This window comes from Neofelis nebulosa, chromosome 5, assembly GCF_028018385.1.
Source record: "Neofelis nebulosa isolate mNeoNeb1 chromosome 5, mNeoNeb1.pri, whole genome shotgun sequence".
Lineage (NCBI taxonomy): Eukaryota > Metazoa > Chordata > Mammalia > Carnivora > Felidae > Neofelis > Neofelis nebulosa.
Genome location: NC_080786.1, coordinates 63,157,280 through 63,179,845, shown reverse-complemented (window position 1 = coordinate 63,179,845; position 22,566 = coordinate 63,157,280). Strand labels below are relative to the sequence as shown.

General features: G+C 39.3%; 2 pseudogenes; both read right to left on the bottom strand.

The window, feature by feature from the left end:
- Window positions 1-6,375: 6,375 nt before the first annotated feature.
- On the bottom strand, window positions 6,376-8,182 carry LOC131513131 (large ribosomal subunit protein eL6-like; annotated as a pseudogene).
- A 6,505-nt stretch (window positions 8,183-14,687) lies between these two features.
- LOC131511376 (DNA-directed RNA polymerases I, II, and III subunit RPABC5-like) lies at window positions 14,688-17,423 on the bottom strand (annotated as a pseudogene).
- Between the last annotated feature and the right edge of the window lie 5,143 nt (window positions 17,424-22,566).

Here is a 22,566-nt window from a genome sequence, read left to right as displayed (position 1 = left end):
TAGGCCCTGAGACAAGGATTTGAGTGCATGTAGTTTATTGGGCAGTGATCTCAGCAAACATCAACTGGGGAATAAGAAAGTGAAATAATGAGGTGTTATGGGCTGAACTGTTTTCCCTCAAAATTTATGTTGAATTCCTAACCCCCAGCACCTCAAAATGTGACTTTATTTGGGAATAGGATATTACACATATAATTAGTTAAGTTAGGATGAGGTCATACAGACCCCTGGATTATGGGACGGGCCCTAATCCAATATTAAAAGGGGAAATTTGAACACAAACACACAGAGAGGTAGAAAACCACATGAATATGAAGGCAGAGATCAGAGCGATACTTCTGTAACCCAAGAAACATCAAAGATTGCAAACAATTAGAAACTAGTTTAAAAGAATGTAACAGATTTTTTTCTCTGTTTGGATGAAACTAAGATGCCCAGCACCTTGATCTGGATTTCCAGCCTCCAGAACTGTGAGACAATAAATTTCTGTTGTCGAATCTCCCCAGTTCTGTAAAACTTTGTTCTGGCAGTCCCAGCAAACTAATATGGAAGAAAAGGCACCAATAAATGATGTGCTATCAGGCAAGTTACCATTGTGCTCTAATGGGTCTTAATCTCAAATGGACAACTTTGTAGGCAATGTGGAATGTGCACCTCAAAATTGTCCTGCCAGACTCAGCAATAAAAAGGCAACCCAATTTAAAAATGGACAAGGATAGATATCTCTCCAAAGAAGATATGCAAATGACCAGTGAGTACGAGAAAAGATGTTTAACATTGTCTTTGTTTGAGCTGCTAAAACACAATACCATAGACTGGGTGGCTTATGCAACATTTATTTTTCACAGTTCTAGAGGCTGGAAGTCCAACATGGGTGCCAACATGATCAAGTTCTTGGAGAAGGCCCTCTTCCTGGCTTGCAGATGTCTTCTCATTGTATCCTCCTGTGGAGGAGAGAAGGCTAGCTCTCTGCCTCTTCTCATGAGGACACTAATCCCATCATGAAACTCCATCCTCATGACCTAATTACCTCCCAACATCCTACCTTCAAATACCATCATATAGGACTCCAACATATGAATTTTGGGGAACACATACATCCAGTCTATAGCAGCATCATAAATAATTAGGGAATAATAGTTAATAATTAAAAAGATGGTTAATAACAAGTATTAATGAGGATATAGAGAAGTGGGAACCCTATTCTTACTGGTGAGATTTTGGTGCAGCTGCTTCAGCAAACGGTTTTCCAGTTCTTCAAAAAGTTAAACATGGAGTTATGATATGACCCAGCAATTCCACTCCAAGGTATGTAGCCAAGAGAATTGAAAATATATGTCTGTCCACACAAAGACTTGTAAAATGAATGCTCATAGCAGCATTATTCATAATAGCTCAAAGTGAAGACAGTGCAAATGAACCACTTGATGAATGGATAAACAAAATGTGGTATATCCATAAAATGGAATATTATTCAGCAATAAAAAAGAATGAAATACTGATACATACTACAACATGAATAGATCTTGAAAACGTGTTAAGTGAAAGAAGCCAGTCACAAAAAGCCACATATGATATGATTCCACTTACATGAAATTCCTAGAAAGACAAATCAATAGAGACAAAAAGTGTTTTAGTGATTGCCAGGGCCTGGAGGGATGGTGGAGTGGGGAGTGACTACCAAGGGGTATAAGGGTTTCTTTTCGGTGTGATGAAAATGTTCTGGAACTAGAACATTGAATAGTGATGGTTGCACAGCTGTGTGAATATATAAAAACCACTAAATTGCACACTTTAAAGTGTGAGTTTTATGGTATGTGAATTTTTCCTCAATTAGAGAGAGAGTGGATCTTTAACAAAACTATCCTGCCTGCGGGATGAGGGAACTGGAATACCTATCAACCAGTCCCCAACAGTCATTGGTTGAAGGCTGCTTCTGGGATGTATTAATTCTCTGGAACTTGTGGCCAGATTTATATGTGGAGTCCAGGATTCAGAGAGAGGTTTGCAAATGTTAGGACTTGGAAATTGGGGATAGATATTTTCAGGAACTCTCCATTTCAGAAATATGGAAAATTCCTCACAGCCTCATGGACAAATGATACTTGCCTCCCAGGGTTATACAGTATTGACTCCTTACTGCTCTGTGCTCATACAAGGCAGAGTAGTCCCTCAACTTGGAAGCTGAAGCATTACATAATGAGGGTTTTCCATGACCTGCTTATGACTTGACTTGTTTTGAGATGATCCACAGTTATTTTAGCTGTAAACAATGGAAATTGACCATGGCCAGGATGACTGTCATAAAAAAGATGGACAGTAACAAGTGTGAGGGAGGATGTGGTAAATTGGAACCCTCACTTATTGCTATGAGAACAAAATGAATTTAGAGGCAAAGTCCAAGTGGCTCGCTCCCTTTATCTATCTATCTATCTATCTATCTATCTATCTATCTATCTATCTATCTATTTTTAAGTAGGCTCCATACCTAACGTGGGGCTTGAACTTACGACCCTGAGATCAAGAGTTGTGTGCTCTACTGACTGAGCCAGCAAGGTGCTCCCCAATACAATACAAATGGTAGTATTATTAAATGCAGCCACAATCTGCAATCATATTTGTGTCTCCAACAACTAATTTCTGAAGCTGCCAGGCAATTATATTTGCCAGGAACAACTGGTCCACGGTGAGCAGGTAAATGATTTACACCCCAGAGACAATCTCCTCAAAGCTTTTGCCCTTCCTTTACTTGGTACAAACCTCCAGCTTGGGTTTTCTAGGTTCTGTTCTATCTGCCTCTCATTTCTAAAGCCTTTCCTTCATCCTTTTTCTCACCACATGGCTCTATGTGTCACCAAACCCTTATTTTCATCATCTTTGTCAAGGGCCTTTAAATGCTAAGCTGATCTGGAACAGCAGCTCTCACATTTTTTTGGTCTCGGGATTCCTTAAATAATCTTAAAAATGATTGAGGATGCTAAAAAAGCTTCTGTTTCTGTAGATTATTCACTGCATTGAAAAATTTTAAAGCAGAAATTGAAAAAAAATTTATTCATTGATTTTAAAACAACAGCGAAAGAGATTACATGTTAATTTAAGTCCCATAAATATGTTTTTCAAAAAAACATTTGTGGGAAGAGCGGTACGATTTTTTAACAAATCTCTTGAATGTCTGGCTTAATAGAAGAAAGTTAGATTCTCATATCTGCCTGTGCATTTCTCCTCTTGCCATATCACACCAGAAAACTCCATGGTACACTTTGAGAAAATGAGCATGGGAAGGCAGGAACATATTAGCATTATTATGAAAATAATTAGAACCTGCAGACCTCTTGGAAGGGACAAGCAGCAGTCCCCAGACCGTGTGTTGAGAACTGTTGCTAGTTTTGGTACTCTTCACTCTTTGCGTGGATCCGTACTTCCATTGGGCGCCATTTTCCTCCAGTGTGAATAACTTCCTTTTAACATTTCTTGCAATGGAGGTCTGTTGGTAATAAATTCTTTCAACTTGCATGCTTGAAAAAAGTCTTCATTTTGTTTTGGCTTTTGAAAGATATTCTCACTGGAGTGGTAGAATTCTAGATTGGCAATGTTTTATTTCAGTATTTTAATGGTGTTGCTCCACTGTCTTTTCACTTAAGCTATTTCTTTTTTTTTTATTGGGATGTAATTATAATTAACATATAACATTAAAACAGTTTGAGGTGTGGAGTATAATGATTCAATATTTGTATGTATTGTGAAAGAATCACCACAATATGTCTAGCTAACATCCATCACCATGCATAGTAACTTTTCCTTGTGGTAACTTTTAAGATCTACTCGCTTAGCAACTTTACAATATATACAATATAGGTTTATTAACTATAGTCATCATACTGTACATTACATCCCTATGCTTATTTGTTTAATAACTGGAAGTTTGTACCTTTTGACCACCTTCACCTATTTCTACCACACTCCACCATCTGTCTCCTGAAAACCACCAAATCTATTCTCTGTGTCTGAGTTCAGGTTTTTATTTCATTTTTTTTTAGATTCTACATGTGAGATCATATAGTATTTGTCTTTCTCTGTCTGACTTATTTCATTTATCATAATGCCCTCAAAGTTCACCCATGTTTTCACAAACAGCAGGGTTTCCTTATTTTTTTTTTTATGGCTGAATAAATTTCCATTGTATTTCTGTATACCACATCTTCTTTATACATCTACCCATTGATGGACACTTAGATGGCTTCCACGTCATGGCTATTGTAAATAATTCTGCAATGAAAGTGGGGGTGTAGATAGCTTTTCAAGTGAGTATGTTTATTTCCTTCAGGTAAATACCCAGAAGTGGGATTGCTGGATCATATGGTAGTTGTATTTTTAATTTCTTGAGGAAATGCCATACTGTTTTCCATAGTGGTAGTACCAATTTATATTCCCACCAACAGTGAACAAGGTTCACATTTCTGCACATCCTAGCCAACACTTGTTATTACTTGTTGTTTTGACCTTCTGACAGGTAAGGACTGATATCTTATTGCAGTTTTGATTTGCATTTATGTGATGATAGGTGATATTGAGCATATTTTCATGTACCTTCTGGCCATCCATTTGTCTTCTCTGGAAAAATGTCTGTTCAGATCCTCTGCCCATTTTTTAATAAGATTGTTTTTTTGCTATTGAGTTGTATGAGATTTTTACAGGTTTTGGATATTAACCCTTTATCAGATATATAATTTGCAAATATTTTCTCCCATTGAAGACGTTGCCTTTTCATCTTGTTGATAATTTCTCTTGCTGTGCAGCAGCTTTTTAGTTTGACATAGTCCCTCTTGTTTTTTATTTTTTTTAACATTTATTTATTTTTGAGAAAGAGCAAGCACAAGGGGAGGAGGGGCAGAGAGAGAGGGTGACAGAGGATCTGAAGCAGGCTCTGCACTGACAGCAGACAGCCTGATGTGGGGCTCAAACTCACAAGCAGTGAGATCATGACTTGAGCCGAAGTAGGACGCTTAACCAACTGAGCCACCCATGTGCCCCTGTTTTTGCTTTTGTTGCCTTCACTTGTGTTGCTTCTGATGAGAAATCCGCTGTCACCTCTATTTTGTTTTTCTGTATATAATGTGTTTTTTCCATTTCTGCACTTAAGATTTTCCCTTTATCCCTGGTTTTGAGCACTTTGATTATGCTGTACCCTGGTATAGTTTGTTTGTTTTCCCTCATGTGTCTTGTGCTTGGAGTTTGTTGGGATTTTTTTGACCTGTAGGTTTAAAGTTTTCATCAAATTTGAAAAAATTTGGTCATTATTTCTTCTGGTGTTCTTTCAGTTGCCTTCTCACATATTTCAGGGATTCCAATTACTCACATATTCAGCTACTTAAAGTTGTCCCACAGCTCACTAATGCTTGGCTCATTTTTTATAATTTATTTAAAAATAATTATAGTCTTACAGAAAGTTGCAAAAGCATACATAGAGTCCCTTGTACTCTTCTCTCAGTTTCTCACAATGGTACAGCTGTAGTGTAGGAGCAAATCAAGAAAAATAACATAGGTACACGTCTGTTAACTAGGCTATATAGCTTATTTGGGTTGCATCATTTTTAATATACATTTGTATTTGTGTGTATAGTTCTGTGCAATTTTATCATACATGTAAATTCATGTAATACCACCACAATCAAGATATTATTGTTTTATCACCACAAAAGGTCTCCCTTGTGCTACCCTTTTATATTCAACCACTATCCCTGTCTATTGGTAACCACTAGTCCATTCTCCATTTCTATAGTTTTGCATTTTGAGAATATTATATAAATGGAATCATAAAGTGTGTAACGTTTTTAAATTTATGAGTGAAACCATCTGAACCTGGAAATTTCTTTATGGGAAGGTTCTTAAATACAAATTTAGTATGTGCGTGTATGTATGCATTTATTTATTTATTTTTAAAGTTTATTTATTTATTTTGAGACAGAGAGAGAGAGAGAGAGACAGCAGGGGAAGGACAGAAAGAGAGAGGGTGAGAGAATCCCAAGCTAACAGCGCAGAACCTGATATGGGGCCTGATCTCATGAACTGTGAGATCATGACTTGAGCAGAGATCAGGAGCCTGAAGCTTACCCAATGAGCCACTCAAGCACCCCACAAAATTAATTTTTATTAAAAAAATTTTTTTTCAACGTTTTTTATTTATTTTTGGGACAGAGAGAGACAGAGCATGAACGGGGGAGGGGCAGAGAGAGAGGGAGACACAGAATCGGAAACAGGCTCCAGGTTCCGAGCCATCAGCCCAGAGCCTGACGCGGGGCTCGAACTCACGGACCGCGAGATCGTGGCCTGGCTGAAGTCGGACGCTTAACCGACTGCGCCACCCAGGCGCCCCCAAAATTAATTTTTAAAGTGGGATATAAGAATATTCAGGTTGTCTACTTCCTTTTGAGTGGGCTTTGATCATTTGTATTTTTCAAGGAATTTTATTTTATCTAATTTATCAAATCTACTGTCATAAAATTGTTCACAATATTCCTTTACGATTTCTTTAATGTCTGTAGGCATCTGATATTTGTCATTTCTGTCTTCTTTCTTTTTTTCTTGATGAGTTTTGCTAGAAGTGTACCCATTTTAAACACTCTTAAATAACCAGCTTTTGTTTCCTTGATTTCACTCTACCGTTTTCATTGATATTCCTTTTTTTGCTTTATAATTCCCTTCTACTTGCTTTGGGCTTAATTTTTTTTTTCTAGTTTTTTAAGGTAGAAGCTTAGATCCTTGATTTGATAATTATCTCTTTCTCTCTTTTTTTTATGGCTCAATTATTTAATTAGATTCCTTGTAAGTGATTTAGAATACCAATTTGTGAGGATAAACTCCATTTGTGAGAGAAAACACAGAGCAGAGGTAGCCCTGAAGTGAGGAACAGTTTGATTTTTGGCAGAATTTGCAAGTCCACAGCTTTCTAATCAAGCTTGCACTGCTCTGTAATCTCATATTTGTCTTTCTCTTTGTCAAAGACCTCACCTTCCTGATGAATGGCTTTATGCAGCTTCTTCTTTGTGAAGAAAGTATCAGTGAGATGTTTTGGGATTTTCACACTGCTGATATCAATTTTGGTGGAGGTGGCAATGACATATTTCTGGTGTGTTCTACACAGAGGAACTTGATTGAGGGCCAGAGGTCCAGTCACAAGTAGCAAGCCACTGGGCAGCTTGGGTGGCTCTGTCGGTTAAGCGTCCTACTTTGGCTCACATCATGATCTCACAGTTCATGAGTTCAAGCCCCACGTCAGGCTCTGTGCTAACAGCTCAGAGCCTGGAGCCTGCTTCAGATTCTGTGTTTTCCTCTCTCTCTGCCCCTCCCCTGCTTGCACTCTCTCTCTCTCAAAAATAAATAAACATAAAACAAACAAAAACAAGTAGCAAGCCCCTGCTCAGTTGCTTCAGGAAAACTACCCTCTTGCCTCTCTGGCACCCAGTGAGGATGATCAAAATGACCCCAGGAATGAGGCTAGCTCGTAGTTTTCTCACATGCTGACTGAAGGTTTTTTGTTTTTTTTTTTTGTTTTTGTTTTTTTTACCATGGTTCAACAGCTTTTGAGGTGCATCTTCAATACGATAATCCCTAGGCATTTTGCAAAGTTTAACCACTTGGATACCACTTGTCACCACCAACTGGTTTTGTGACAGTAGTAAGAAACTTCTTTTTCTTTTCTTTTTTTTTTTTTTTTAATGTTTATTTTATTATTTTTGAGACAGAGAGAGACAGAGCATGAACGGGGGAGGGGCAGAGAGAGGGGGAGAGAGAGAGGGAGACACAGAATCGGAAGCAGGCTCCAGGCTCTGAGCCATCAGCCCAGAGCCCGACGCGGGGCTGGAACTCACGGACCGCGAGATCGTGACCTGAGCCGAAGTCGGACGCTTAACTGACTGACCCACCCAGGCGTCCCACTTCTTTTTCTTTTCAACCTTGGATTTGGTTGCTGAATACTTCCTCTTATATAGCCTTTCTGGAATACACAGCCATTCGAATATCTGCTAGTTCCCCTGTCTGACAGGGTTTTAGTCACAGTGGGGCTTCTCCTTCTTTGCGTTTTAGGCTTGAGATTACCCTTCTTAACCTTGTCACTAGCACCAGCCTTCTTGTCTTCAGATTTCTTCTCCTTAGTGTCTGGCTTCTCAGATTTTTCACCTGCCATCTTGCAAAATGGGAAAGAGAAAAACCTTTCTATTTTTCTAATGTAAACATTTAAGTGCTATAAATTTCTCTCTAAGCACTGCTTTGGTTATATGCCCAAAATTCTGATATGTTTTGTCTTTATTTAAATTTTTTTCAAAATATTTTCTAATCATCCATTTGACCCCCTTTTAGACTCATGGGTTATTTAGAAGTATCCTGCTTAATTTCCAAACATTTGGATTTACCAAATCTTTTCCATTTTAGATTTTATTTTAGATTTCTATTTTAGATTTTAGATTTTTATTTTAATTCTGTTGTAGACAGAAAGGTTAGTATGATTTCAATTCTTTTAAAAAAATGTTTATGGCCTAGAATATGATCTAACTTGTGAATGTTCCATTGGCACTTGAATTTGTATTCTGATTGGGCAGAGTGTTCTATAAGTGGAAATTAAGTCAAAGAGGCTAATAGTATAATTCTCTTCTATATGCTTTCTGATTTTTCTGTCTACTTGTCCTGAGACAATAGTGTTGAAGTCTTTAACTCTATCTGTAGGATAGTCTATTTGTCCTATCAATTCTAACAATTTTTGCTTCATGTATTTTGAAGCTTTGTTCTTAGGTGCATACATATTTAGGATTGTTATATTTTCTTGATGAATAATTCCTTTATCATCATGTAATGACCCTATTTATTATTGTCCACTTTGTTTGATATTAATAAATCCACTGAAGCTTTCTTTTGATTTGCGTTTGTGTTGTATATCTTTTTCTATCTTTTTCCTTTTAAGTTATCTAAGCATTAATTTTTATCTAAGCTGATCTCCTCTGCCTTTTAGTTTTATTTAAACCATTTATATTCAGTGTTGGCCTTAAATATACCATCTCTCTAGTTTCTTTCTGTTTGTCTGTTCTTAATTCATTTTCCCAACCTGGGTGAGGGGCCAGACCCATGATCCAAGCTCAGCCAGAAGGATGCTCCCACCAAGAACCTTGACTCTTGAAAGAGTGACGCAAAGAGAGCAGTCGGATCATTCAAGCAGAAGTGTGGTGGCAGGATTCAATGGCACTGAAAACCTGAGTAGCCTGTTCTGGTGGTTGGGTTTCTAGGCTGCCAGATATTTCCTGGTTCCTTCCTATTTTCTAAGCATACTTTTCCAGACTTCCCTTCAATCTTGGGAGCCATTCACATCCTTCCCCAAAAATCCCATTTCCGTGTCCTCTAGCCAGAGTTGGTTTAATTCATTGTCACCAAGAGCTCTGAGAGATACAGAGATCTCAGCAGCAATGATTTCAGAAGAATGTTGGGTACAGAAACCAGCTTGCAGTGGGTTAAACTGAAGTGGAGAATAAGAGTTCTTAAAAAGGACAAGGAGTGAAAGGAGGGATAAAGATATTTGAGAGAGAAGTAAAGTGTAAAGAAATTGGTTGTTGGAAAAGGCAGAGGTCTGAGCACATTTGTAGGCTGAAGGGTAGAAACCCGTGGAAGAAGCCACTGGAATAGATTTCTTCTTTACCTTGACATTTAAGTTTTCCTGCAGGGTGCCTGGCTGGCTTAGTTAGTCAAGCATGAGACTCTTGATCTCAGGGGTTATAAGTTCAAGCCCTATGTTGGGTGTAGAGATTGCTTAATTAAAATTATTTTCCTGTAGTATGATTCCCATCTTGTTTTCTAGACTCACTTCCCAATATTCCTTATAATTAAGGCAATCAGGACACTTAATATTTTCTATAAATGCCCCATAGTCTGTCTTTGTTTTTTTTTTTTTTAAGATTCTTAAAAAAAAATTTTTTTTAATGTTTATTTATTTTCGAAAGACAGAGACAGAGCACAAGCAGGGGAGGGGCAGAGAGAGAGGGAGACACAAAATCCCAAGCAGGCTCCAGGCTCTGAGCTGTAAGCACAGAGCCTGATTTGGGGTTGGAAATCATGAGCCTGAGCCGAAGTCAGATGCTTAACCAGCTCAGCCACCACGGCGCCCCTGTCTTTTTTAATTTGCTTACTTGGTTTGTTGGTTTGTTTTTACTCAGGATATAGCCTTGGCCTGGAATATTTACACAGATTATTATAGCTTGGATGGCTCAGTTGGTTGAGCGTCCAACTCTTGATTTCAGCTCAGGTCATGATCCCAGGGTTGTAGGATCAAGTGCCACCCCCCACCCCCACCAGTGTCGGGCTCCACACCGAGCATGGAGCCTGCTTAAAATTCTCTCTTTCTCTCTCTCTCTCTCTCTCTCTCTCTGCCTTTCTCCCCCAATCTTGCACTCTCTCTCCCTAAAAACAAACAAACAAACAAACAAACAAAAAACCCAAATACACAGATCATTCTACTGATCCTATTAGTCCTCAAAGGCTCAGACACCATCCTAAAGGCTTCTTCAGATCCCTTGAATGAGTGTGATTTCCTCTGACATTAAAATTCCCAAAGCACCTTGTATGTCTCTTATCATTTCTAATCAGATTATGCCCTTGAAAGATAGTCATTGTGTACTTGTCTTATTACTCCTTCTTTTCAGTGTGAGCTTCATGGCTGGGATTATTACATGGCTGCTGTACTCATCTAGCACAAGGATTTGTACATAGCAGATGCTCAGCAAATACTAGCTGAATTCACAGTGGAAGGAACAGAAAAATTCTTAATAGGGATTGAGTTACAATGGTTGGGAAGTTCTCAGGAATTTATTATTGTAGCCAGGAATCCACTCTCAGTGGATAATGGCAGCTCTGTTCATCCAAAGTTAAACCGGGAGGTGAGGAAATGGAGTTGCACTTGGAGTCCCAGTCTGAGAGAAACCTCACACTCTGTAGTTCTCCTCCCATCCAGGATGTGATTAATCATCTGTGCAGAGAAAATGAAGGTACTGCTGCTATATACAATATAGATCTCACAATGTTGAAAAGTTCAACACAGAAAACTACGTATGATAATTTCATATACACGAAGTTAAAAGGAGGCGAAACTAGGGGTGCCTGGGTGGCTCAGTGGGTTGAGTGTCCAGCTTCAGCTCAGGTGATGATTGATGATCTCATGTTTTGTGCTGCTGTCAGTGTAGAGCTTGCTTCAGATCCTCTGTCCCCCCCCCCCTCCTTCTCTGCCCCCCTCCTGTTTGCGCTCTCTTAAAAATAAAACATTAAAAAAAAAGGCAAAACTAACCACATGGTGTCACAAGTGAGCGTGCTGGGGAGGGGAGGAGTCAGGTTCTTGGTAGGCATTAGGAGTTGTGGGTGCTTCTAGGTGCTGGTGTTCTACTGCTTGGTCTGACTGATGTCACATGGTTATGTTCCCTTTGTGATGCTTCACTGAACCATGCACTTACGATGTGTATGGCTTTCTCTAGGTATGTTACACTTTATTGTAAAAGTTTGTTTTAGGGGTGCCTATGTGGCTCAGTCAGCTAAGCCTCTGACTGTCAATTTCGGCTCAGACCATGATCTCCTGCGTTTGGTGAGTTCTAGCCCTGCATTGAGCCCTGTGCTGATAATGCAGAGGCTGCTTGGGATTCTCTCTCTCTCCTTCTTTCTCTGCCCCTCTCTCACTTGTGTGCTTTCTTTCTCAAAAATAAATAAATAAATAAATAAATAAATAAAAATAATAATAATAATAAAGGTTTCTTTTAAAATATTTCTTGTGCCTGTATATACATTTCTAAATTATCCAGTTAGACTGTTCTAGCAGCAGAACATTAAAAGGCAACAGGAAGTTGATCACATACAACAATTAAAGCAAACCACCTTCTCTAAATGCACACTTCTTGGTTGCCTTCATCTGCAGGGGGTTCTTAATGTTCCTTTGGGAGGTATGAAATTTTAGAGCACAAATCTATTTGGGGAAAAAATTCCCATAATTGCATGTTGTATTAAGAAAAAAAAAGCATCCAACAGGAAGGAAATGGAATTGTTTTCAGCAGCCTAGAACAATGTCTTGGGTTGCTTCCTCTTTGTAACATGGCAGGTGAGGGTAGAGTAAACAAAATGAGCATCCTTGTGGATTTTATTTTAGGTAGGTTTAACTTTAGCATAATAAGTGCAAGATACTTAGAGAGAAATGGAATACTTACTTGATATTGTCCAAATGTTAAGTCTTGGTGCTGGAAGCCTCTATCACAAAGAGGCCCAAAGTATTTTGTTCCTTTTTTCCTACCCAGACAGTAGGGGTTATTTCTCACTTGGATTTGTAAAGTCTTGGAGGCCAATATTCTCCATTTGGGAAAGCATCTGTTGATGGTTAAAAAAAAAAAAAAAAAAGACAGGGAATGAGTGATGGCAGCTGTAAAATTCTTGCTGGCTGGATAAATGCTATCTCATTGGTCTTCTCTTTTTGCCTCCCCAAGCTCACCTTCCTGCTCTCTCTCTCTCTCAAAGTCCCACAGCATTTATGTTTTTGTCTCTTTGGCACATGGGTTTGACTTTGTAGCTGCCTTATCCCCCTCCAGGCTGGAAACTTTCCAGTGGCAGAAATTGTAGCTCATTGGGTAGAAATGGATCTCCTGCACCATATCTGTTCTTGCATGGCAGAGGCTGGTTGCTTGCCCCTTCTTCAGACGGGGAGCTGAAGGTTCCTCATGTTGTATTTCCATTGTTTGGTACACAGTAGGGGTTCAAGAAGTGCTGGTTAAATGAAGAAAAGAAGGGATGGTGGATCAGTTCTCCCAATTTCTAGATTCTTCAGAAGCCCTGCCTCCCGAGTGCTGCAGAAAACTGTGATGGCTCCCTGAAGAAGGGGTCTACGTGGCATTCCTTCTTTCCCTACTGATCACCACACTCTTCTCAACCTATAGACTGCAGAATAAAGAATGTGGGGTGGCAATGGGGCCGAAAATTTGAGCTTATTTCCCAGGGGTTGGTTCCCCTGCTATAGGCAAATTATCTGTTTATAATTGTGGCTTGGCATTGATAGAACCTTTAAAACAAATATTGCATGCTCACTTAGTAAGTCACTTTAGAAGTATTAGACATCTTCAGAGTCCTTGCACATACATTTTAAAGAAATAAAATCTGCAACCAGTCCTGTGGAAAGAGACAAATTGTGGGTAGGATGGAAGGCTAAGTAGAAGAAAGTGCATAGGAATTTGAGCAGTGGAGAACTCTGGTGTTAAAGTTCAGGGAGAGGGGTGCCTGGGTGGCTCAGTTGGTTAAGCGTGTGACTACAGCTTAGGTCATGGTCTCACGGCTGGTGAGTTTGAGCCCCGTGTTCGGCTATTTGCTGTCAGTGCGGATCCTGCTTTGAATCTTCTGTCCCCCCCCCCCCCCATCTACCCCTCCCCTGCTCATTCTCTCTCTCTCTCTCTCAATAATAAATAAACATTAAAGTTCAGTGAGAGAAGAAGTTACTAAGAATAAAAGTTTCAACTCTGTAAACCTTGCAGCCTCTATGCAGCTAAGAACTAGGGACAGAGATGCAGCCTGCTTACTTTGTGCGCCAAAGCTCTTTACAGTCGTGAAGTCTGACAGATACTGATTAGATTCTAAAAATGCAAATTCCTTTCTACATACTCACTGCTTTCCCTCAGTTTTAGACAAATTTGCTTGTTAGTGATTTTACTTTTTCTTTGCAGTGGAAAATACCATCACTGTAAGAGGTGAAGGTGTCTATTTGAAGATGTGGGAAAGTTAATCATGAACTCTTCTGATTCCCTCTTACGTCGATCATCAAACACACTGCAATGTGGAAATCTGTGTCTGTGACATGCATTTGGCATACACTTAATCTAAGGTTAACATAACATATGTTCACATTTCAAAGTCTGGATCTGATGAACAGGAATACAATTTAAAATCATAAATTGATCAATGAGTTGTTTCTGGAAAAAAATGTTCTTTTTCCAGATCATTGATTTTTGATATTTGAAGTACAAGGTACATACGGTACAATCTCATTTGCTTAATACCTTTTCCCACCTCTGTGAACCTGCAGACACATGTCACATATGTAAAGGTTTAGAAGGATGTATATGAGTTTTAACAGTGATCGTCCATGGAGGGTAGGTTTGGGGGTTTTCTGTTTCCTTATTTTTGCTCTTAAGTATTTCCTGAGTTTTCTGTAATAAGAAAAAACTTAAAAAAATTTTTTTAAATTTATTTTTGAGAGAGAGAGAGAGAGAGAGCGTGCACGCGTGCAAGCAGGACAGAGGCAGAGAGAGAGGGAGACACAGAATCTGAAGCGGGCTCCAGGCTCTGAACTGTCAGCACAGAGACTGACACAGGGATCGAACTCATGAACCGTGAGATCATGACCTGAGCCAAAGTCAGACACTCAACCGACTGAGCCACTCAGGCACCCCAAGAAAAAAATTTGTTATTTTAACATTTTTTTTTTTTTTTTTTTTTTTTTTTGGGACAGAGAGAGACAGAGCATGAACGGGGGAGGGGCAGAGAGAGAGGGAGACACAGAATCGGAAACAGGCTCCAGGCTCCGAGCCATCGGCCCAGAGCCTGACGCGGGGCTCGAACTCACGGACCGCGAGATCGTGACCTGGCTGAAGTCGGACGCTTAACCAACTGCGCCACCCAGGCGCCCCAAATTTGTTATTTCGAAACAAGAGGGGAGTTGTGGGTAGAACATACAAATCTGAGAATAGTTACAAACATTCAGAGAAAACGATGGTCACTCCAATAACCACATCGTTCTCTTTCCCTCTGGACATGCCCCTCATCAGTCCATTTCCAGTGGTCAGGGTCATCCACCATGCAAATTGGATGGTGGCACCTCCCTGCTTTGAGTCAATTCCCTCTAAACGGATGTCAGTGTCTCTGTTCGTCCTTACCATCCTATGTAAGTCAGTCACCTTTCAATTCCAAGTGACAGAAACCTCATTCAAAGTAGCTTAAGCAAAAATGAGGAATTTCTTTGTTCATGTAACCAAAGAGTCTGAGGTTGGCTTTAGGCAGCGCTAGACTAGGAGCTCAAAGATGGCATTCATGCTTTATCTTTCCTAGTCCTGGTTTTCTCATGTTAGTTTTGTTTCTAGACAGGTTCTGTCCATGTGGAGGCAATATGCCATCGGTAACTCCAGGCCCCCATGGTCCTTCAAACTCGGATCCTGAGGAAGGGAGAGGATTGCGGTTGGCTTGGGTTGGGTCATGTGCTCTTTCTTAGGGCAACTCCAGAAGAGAATGAGGAGTACAACAGAGGGAAATGGGTGTTTCCCAAAGGAAAGGATTCTAGGCAAACCATGACACCTTTATCTCTTCCCTCTCCAGACTCATCTATCTGTCTCTCCCTCTCTCCTCTCTCTTGGTTCTTCAAGGACCTTTACTGATGGTTCCTTCCAGAGGAAGGACATACACATACCCACGTGGCTGTGGTCAGGCATTGCTCCCAGCTCTTCTACCTCAGTGGAATGAACTCCAGGCACAACCCTGACTGCCCGTGGTCAGCAGGTGGCAGGAGGCTCTAGCACGGTTACTTCTCCAGGGATGCAGAATTGAGCAGCTTCTCCATCAGTTCAGCGTGAGACAGTAGCGTGCAGCACTCAGGCCCAGTGAGTCCAGGGCGCCCCCTCAGTGTCCGAGACCCGCAGCAACCCCAGCTAGGCCTCCTACTTGTTGCCCGCCATCTTGCCACAAGTGACGTAGCACATAGGTATAATCATGGCGGCAGCACGGCAGCAGACTGGTCCCACAGACTGCCTGACCAATAGTCACCACACTACGATTCTCTAGACTCATCTCTTTTCTAGCTGCACCCGAAGTATTTTTGGTTCCAGGAATATGCCAGACATACTTCCTTGTCTTTTATTTTATGCGTCTCATTGCATTGGCTGCAAATAGCCTTCCTCAATTTTTTACCTACTGCCAACTCATCCTTCAAGCTTTTCCTGATCCTCACTATCTGGGCTGGGTACTCTACTATGTGATCCCATAAGCATGTAATTGATACTCTTGACATCACACTACAGTCTGCTGCAAGTTCTTGTTTGCATAAATACTGTCCTTCCCTCACTAAACTAGCTCCTTGTGTTCAGTGATTGCTTAATGAATGGCCCACAAGTGTTTATTGAATGATTGAAAGATAACCTCAGTATGGATAAGATCATACCCTGCTTCCTCCATTTATAAAGTTCTTACAAAAAATCTTGAACTTTTGTTTAGGAGTTAAGGTATAATCTATTATTTTTTTTAGAAGATTTTTTTAAAGTAATCTCTACACCCATTGTGGAGGTCGAACCCACAGCCCAAGAGCAAGAGTTGTTTACTACCCCGGAGTTCAAGCTGTATTACAAAGCTGTAATCATCAAGACAGTATGGTACTGGCATAAGAACAGACACACAGATCAATGGAACAGAACAGAGAACCCAGAGATGGACCCACAAACGTATGGCCAGCTAATCTTTGACAAAGCAGGAAAGAATATCCAGTGGAATAAAGACAGACTCTTCAGCAAGTGGTGCTGGGAAAACTGGACAGCGACATGCAGAAGAATGAACCTGATCACTTTCTTACACCATACACAAAAATAAACTCAAAATGGATGAAAGACCTAAATGTAAGACAGGAAGCCCTCAAAATCCTTGAGGAGAAAGCAGGCAACAACCTCTTTGATCTTGGCTGCAGCAGCTTCTTACTCAACACGTCTCCAGGGGTAAGGGAAACAAAAGCAAAAATGAACTACTGGGACCTCATCAAAATAAAAAGTTTCTGCACAGCGAAGGAAACAATCAGCAAAACTAAAAGGCAACTGACAGAATGGGAGAAGGTATTTGCAAACAAAATATCAGATTAGTATTCAAAATCTATAAAGAATTTAGGGTTAGGGTTAGGATTAGGGTTAGTATCCAAAATCTATAAAGAACTTATCAAACCCAATACCCAAAAAACAAATAATCCAGTGAAGAAATGGGCAAAAGACAATAACAGACATTTCTCCAAAGAAGACATCCAGATGGCCAACCAACACATGAAAAAATGCTCTACATCACTCATCATCAGGGAAATACAAATCAAAACCACACTGAAATAACACCTCACACCTGTCAGAATGGCTAGCATTAACAACTCAGGCAATAACAGATGTTGGTGAGGATGCGGAGAAAAAGGATCTCTTTTGTATTGTTGGTGGGAATGCAAACTGGTGCAGCCACTCTAGAAAACAGTATGGAAGTTCCTCAAAAAATTAAAAACAGAACTATCCTATGACCCAGCAATTGTAGTACTAGGTATTTATCCAAGGGATACAGGTATGCTGTTTCGAAGGGACACAGGCACCCGAGTGTTTATAGCAGCACTATCAACAATAGCTGAAGTATGGAAAGAGCCCAAATGTCCATCGATGGATGAATGGAAAAAGAAGATGTGGTGTGTGTGTGTGTGTGTGTGTGTGTGTGTGTGTGTGTATATATATATATATATATATATATATATATATATATATATATGTATAATGGAGTATTACTAGGCAATCAAAAAGAATGAAATCTTGCCATTCGCAACTATGTGAATGGAACTAGAGGGTATTATGCTAAGCGAAATTAGAGAAAGACAAATATCATAGGACTTCACTCAGACGAGGACTTTAAGATACAAAACAGATGAACATAAGGGAAGGGAAGCAAAAATAAAAAAACAGGGAGGGGGACAAAAACATAAGAGACTCTTAAATATGGAGAAGAAACAAGGTTACTGGAGGGGTTGTGGGAGGGGGGATGGGCTAAATGGGTAAGGGGCATAAAGGAATCTACTCCTGAAATCATTGCTGCACTATGTGCTAACTAACTTGGATGTAAATTAGAAAAATAAGTTAAATAAAAAATTTTTTAAAAAGACAACAGAAAGAAAAAAAAGAGTTGTACACTACCAGCTGAGCCTGCCAGATGCCCCAAGATATAATGTATTATAAATAAAACCTCACACAACACATGTAATTTGCTATATATGTGTTAATGAAGTAGACATGTGAATAATATGAAAATAAAATATCAAATCATGCTAAATTAAGTATCATTGGCCTTTGAATACCATGTTATTGAATACCTATTTGAAATATTGCCACCAATATCTGGTTAGCTAGGTCAGGGTTTCTTAACCCAGAGTCTGCAGACCTCTAAGAGATTTGAGGGTAGAATTCAGATGATACGTGAACTTGGATGCGAATAAAAATTATTTCCTCTAAACTTTAAGCGGAATTTAGTATTTCTTTTTATTATAAATGCAACAATCCAGAGCTGTATCAGGCAGTAGCTGTGAGTTTGTCAACAATAGAAATCAGGTATTTTCATACCACAACTGTTGTAGAGATATCATACTGTTTATGCTACTTTGATCACAGCAGTTGTTAGACTTCCTGCTAGATGTGGTTATTAAATGAACACATAAATTACTGTATTATACATTTACATTATTTTGATAACTTGTACTTCAATATAATTTTTTTACTTAAAAAAATTATTATTTTTAATTTTTTTTTTTTTTTTTTTTTTTAGAGAGAGTACATGTGAGCAGGGGAAAGGGTAGGGAGAGAGAGAATCCCAAGCAAGCTCCATGCTCAGCTTGGAGCCTGACAACACGACTCTGGGATCATGACCCAAGCTGAAATCGAGAGTCAGAAGCTCAACCAACTGAGCCACCCAGGTGTGCCTAATTGGTTTTCTTTGTAATCCCATGCATTTCATTTTCTGCACTTAAAAACATTATTCTGAAAAAGAATCCATGGCACAAAAACGTTGAATTGATGGTGGCATTCATTTGAAATGCGACCAAAGTGCGGTGATCTAATTCCAGAGAAACTTAGCCCTCCTGCCTTTTGCACCACCAGGCAAAGGATAGAGATTATAGGCCTTTTGGACAATCCTAAAAACTATAAATCTAAGAAAGGATGTCCTTTCTCAGCCTGAAAATTTATTTGAATGGAAAAGCCATGTGAGTTATTTAAGTTTCAGAGGATCTCTGGGGTAGGTTGGAAAAGTGGAGTAAATGCATTTGGATCTACTCATAAACTCACAGCTAAACGCTGCAGACTTTGGCTTAAGACTTGTCCAAGAAGACAAATTCATTTCTTTGTGTAGTATCTGCATAGATATCTACTAGAATAGGATTTTAGTTACTAAAACTGTTAGGACATGTTCTGCAAGGTTGTGAGATCCTTTCTAATAACTGGCGACAAGGACCTCTCAGAGGTAGTAAACTCATTGGAATATTTGTCCTCTAGGAATTTCTCTTTGGTTGATTTGTCTTGGTTCCAAGGACGGGAAGCAGATGGTCCTTAAATTAAGATACTTTGAGGAGATACTGCACAAAGGTTTGGGAGCAGGGAACCACAACAGGAAGCACAGTAACTTGAGCAACTCCAGATTAGTGGCAGCAGAGCTGATATTACCTCTTGGGCAGAAGGAAAAGCACAGGGAGTGGCAAATCCAAGGAAATTAGTGAAGGGAAGCTTGGAAAAGATGGTGACAGAACCAAAAGAGTAGGTATTCTGACCATCAGTCTATCTCTGACCAGGGCACTCCTCGGCCAAACCCACCCAGAGGCCAGGAGGCAAAGGAGCTCATTGCTGTGGTCCATTCATCAGCTTCATGGGGAAGAGGGTGGAGTAGAGATGGAAGGGATAGAGATATCCAGCACATAGGACAAATCCCTACCATAGCACATATCACAGTATTTGATGGTCTAAGGGGGGAGGGCTGTAATATTTAACTAATCTGTAACTTTTTTTAAGTTTATTTTGAGACACACACAGAGAGGAGAGAGAGCGAGACAGAGCAAGCAGGGGTAGAGAGAGGGAGAATCCCAAACAGGCTCCATGCTGAAAGCACAGAGCCTGAATTGGGGCTTGATCTCACGAACTGTGAGACCATCGAAATCAAGAGTTGGATGCTTAACCACTGAGCCAGCCAGGTGCCCCTATTTTTGTAATTTTTAATTCATGGCTGTGCCTAATAAAATTCTGGCACACAGTAAGTACTCAATGTTACTGAATGACTAAACAGAGAATTGCCATGCCACTGAAACAGAGTAAAAGCAAACTATCGACTACCAATAATTAGGAACTAAGTATTTACTTTCAGACAGTGGACATTTAAAATGTTATGGAAGGGTGCCTGGCTGACTCAGTCAGTGGAGCAGAGTTGATCTCATGAGTTGGAGCCCCATGCTGGGTGTAGAGATTACTTAAAAATATTTTCTAAAATGTTATGGAAATATGGGAGCATGATGATCTATTCTATAGCTCAGGCAAATGGATGTCATAGCTTTATAACATAGTAAGTACAACTGAGCATCCTCATTCATGGATTCCGTGTTTGCCTACTCTTTAAAACTTCCCTGGTGCTCTCATGGTCACCTCTAGAGTGAAAATTTTGACTTGCTCAATGCATATGTTCCTACTTGGGGTTGAGCAAGGTGTTTCACCTCCCATACTGTAGATGAATATCCTTTGCTCCAGTTAGTGCCATTTTTTTTGCATTTTTGTGCTTTCATTGGTGATTTCCCTGTTTAAAATGCCCCCCAGATGTAGTGCTGAAGTGCTAATTTTTCCTAATAGGTGCAAGAAGGCTGTGATATGCCTCATGCAGAAAATAACATGTTAGGTGAGCTTCGGTGAAGCATGAAGTTACAGGGCTGTTGACCATGACTTCAATGTTAGTAAATCAATGTTAGTAAATCAACAAAACACAAAGACACCTGAAACAAGCTTCTGTATTGACTAGTTGACCAGAGGCTTGCAGAACAATAGGCCTGTATTTTCCCTAGGAGCAATGGTTCAGTATTCTGTATTAGTCCTGTATTAGTGGTGACTATAGAATCTAACTGCCATGAAGAACAACAATCAACTGTACTTGCAGTTTTCCAGTTCCTAATAAAGATTCAACAAAGAAAATTCAAGTTACAAAAGACATATTTCTATAGTTGGCAGCTAATTGGTACTTGTAAAGCCAAAGAGGGGAGAAACATTAAAACCCATCACCACCGCATAATTTCGATGTGATACATTAAAATTTATTAGTTTCCGAATAGTATTTGACTAATTCCAAATTATTTCAATTAGAGTTGTCTAGGCCATATAGTCGGAAAATTGAAGAAATTAGTGGGAGGGAAAAGGGAAAACAATCTAATACATTGACTTTAAGTTAAAGAATTACATATGCTTTATTCTTATTATCTGGACTCAGCTGGTTAATTCAGTCCTTAGGCCAATTTATACCTACTCCACAATAAATCATACATTATCCAAAAGCTTCATGCTTCTACTTACAGTAGCATAGCAAACTTGGAAGTTCCTTGTAAAAAAGAAATCACCATTCCATTGACTAATGTAGACAATTCCTCCATGCTCTGGCATAAGAATATTTAATGTTAGCCAACAAGACAGCCAGCGATGCTTTTGAGGCATAGAATAGTGGCAGCCTTTTGATTTTTAGTTGCTTTAGGTATACAACCTCAAATAGTAGGAGACACTGACCTGAAATTTCTAACCCACTTTCTATCGTTAAGGATGTTATTTCCCCCAGGGACCACCAGGTATTTATAAAAATTTGTACTAACTTTCTGTAAGAATCCACAAACATCAATAAGAAGCTGACTTTCTTGTCATGCTCCAAATGTCTTTAAGACTAGACATACTACATATATTATAAAGAGCTTTAGGATAAATATTGAGTGCCTGGGTCTTAACACAGCAGTAAAAGTTAGGTCATTTTTTATTTCTGAAAAACACTTTTGGTACCATTATCATACCCCAAAATAGGGATTAGTGTTACTGGTGATTAAGAAGCTCGAAGCTGTAATTATGCATATCCTTCCTGTGAAAATAAGCAGTAGCAGCGTTCTGAAAATGTGAGGGGAAAACACCCAGGCACTTAAATCAATGAACATTTGCCGGGAGGAAACTTATTAAAATGACTGTAGCCTTGACAGAGTTGCATTAACATCAACAGCTGTATTTCTGTCCACTTACAAGGAATACTATAAAGAAGCAGTCAAGCCATGTTTAATAAAATGTGTCAGTATGCAGAAAATGCCTTTTTTCACAATTAGAAAAATTTAACATCTTTAGTCAAACACTAGATGGGAAACAGCCTAAAGAAAAAAAACCTACCCACAACACCTATTTGAACTACAAAGCAAAATGCTCTGTGACTGAAGGAAAATAATTTAATATTCATCATCATTTTAGAAGTGTCTAAATCCAAGGAATGATATGCTCATAGGTAAACACCAGATTTTTCTGAAAGATTTGTAACTAAGGTAATGCAAGGCATAAAATCAAACTGCAAAACTAGTTCAAAGCACTTAAGAGTCCAATGGTTCTCTTATGTTTTCTTTTATGTTCTTTATTTTAAATGGATTATTTTAGAACAGTAAATTATCTTTCATAGAGGTGCCTCCTGATCTGGTAATACAGTACCTCCTTTCTGAATGTATCGATTTAAGATAAATCAAAATGAACATTAAGGCATACAAACAGC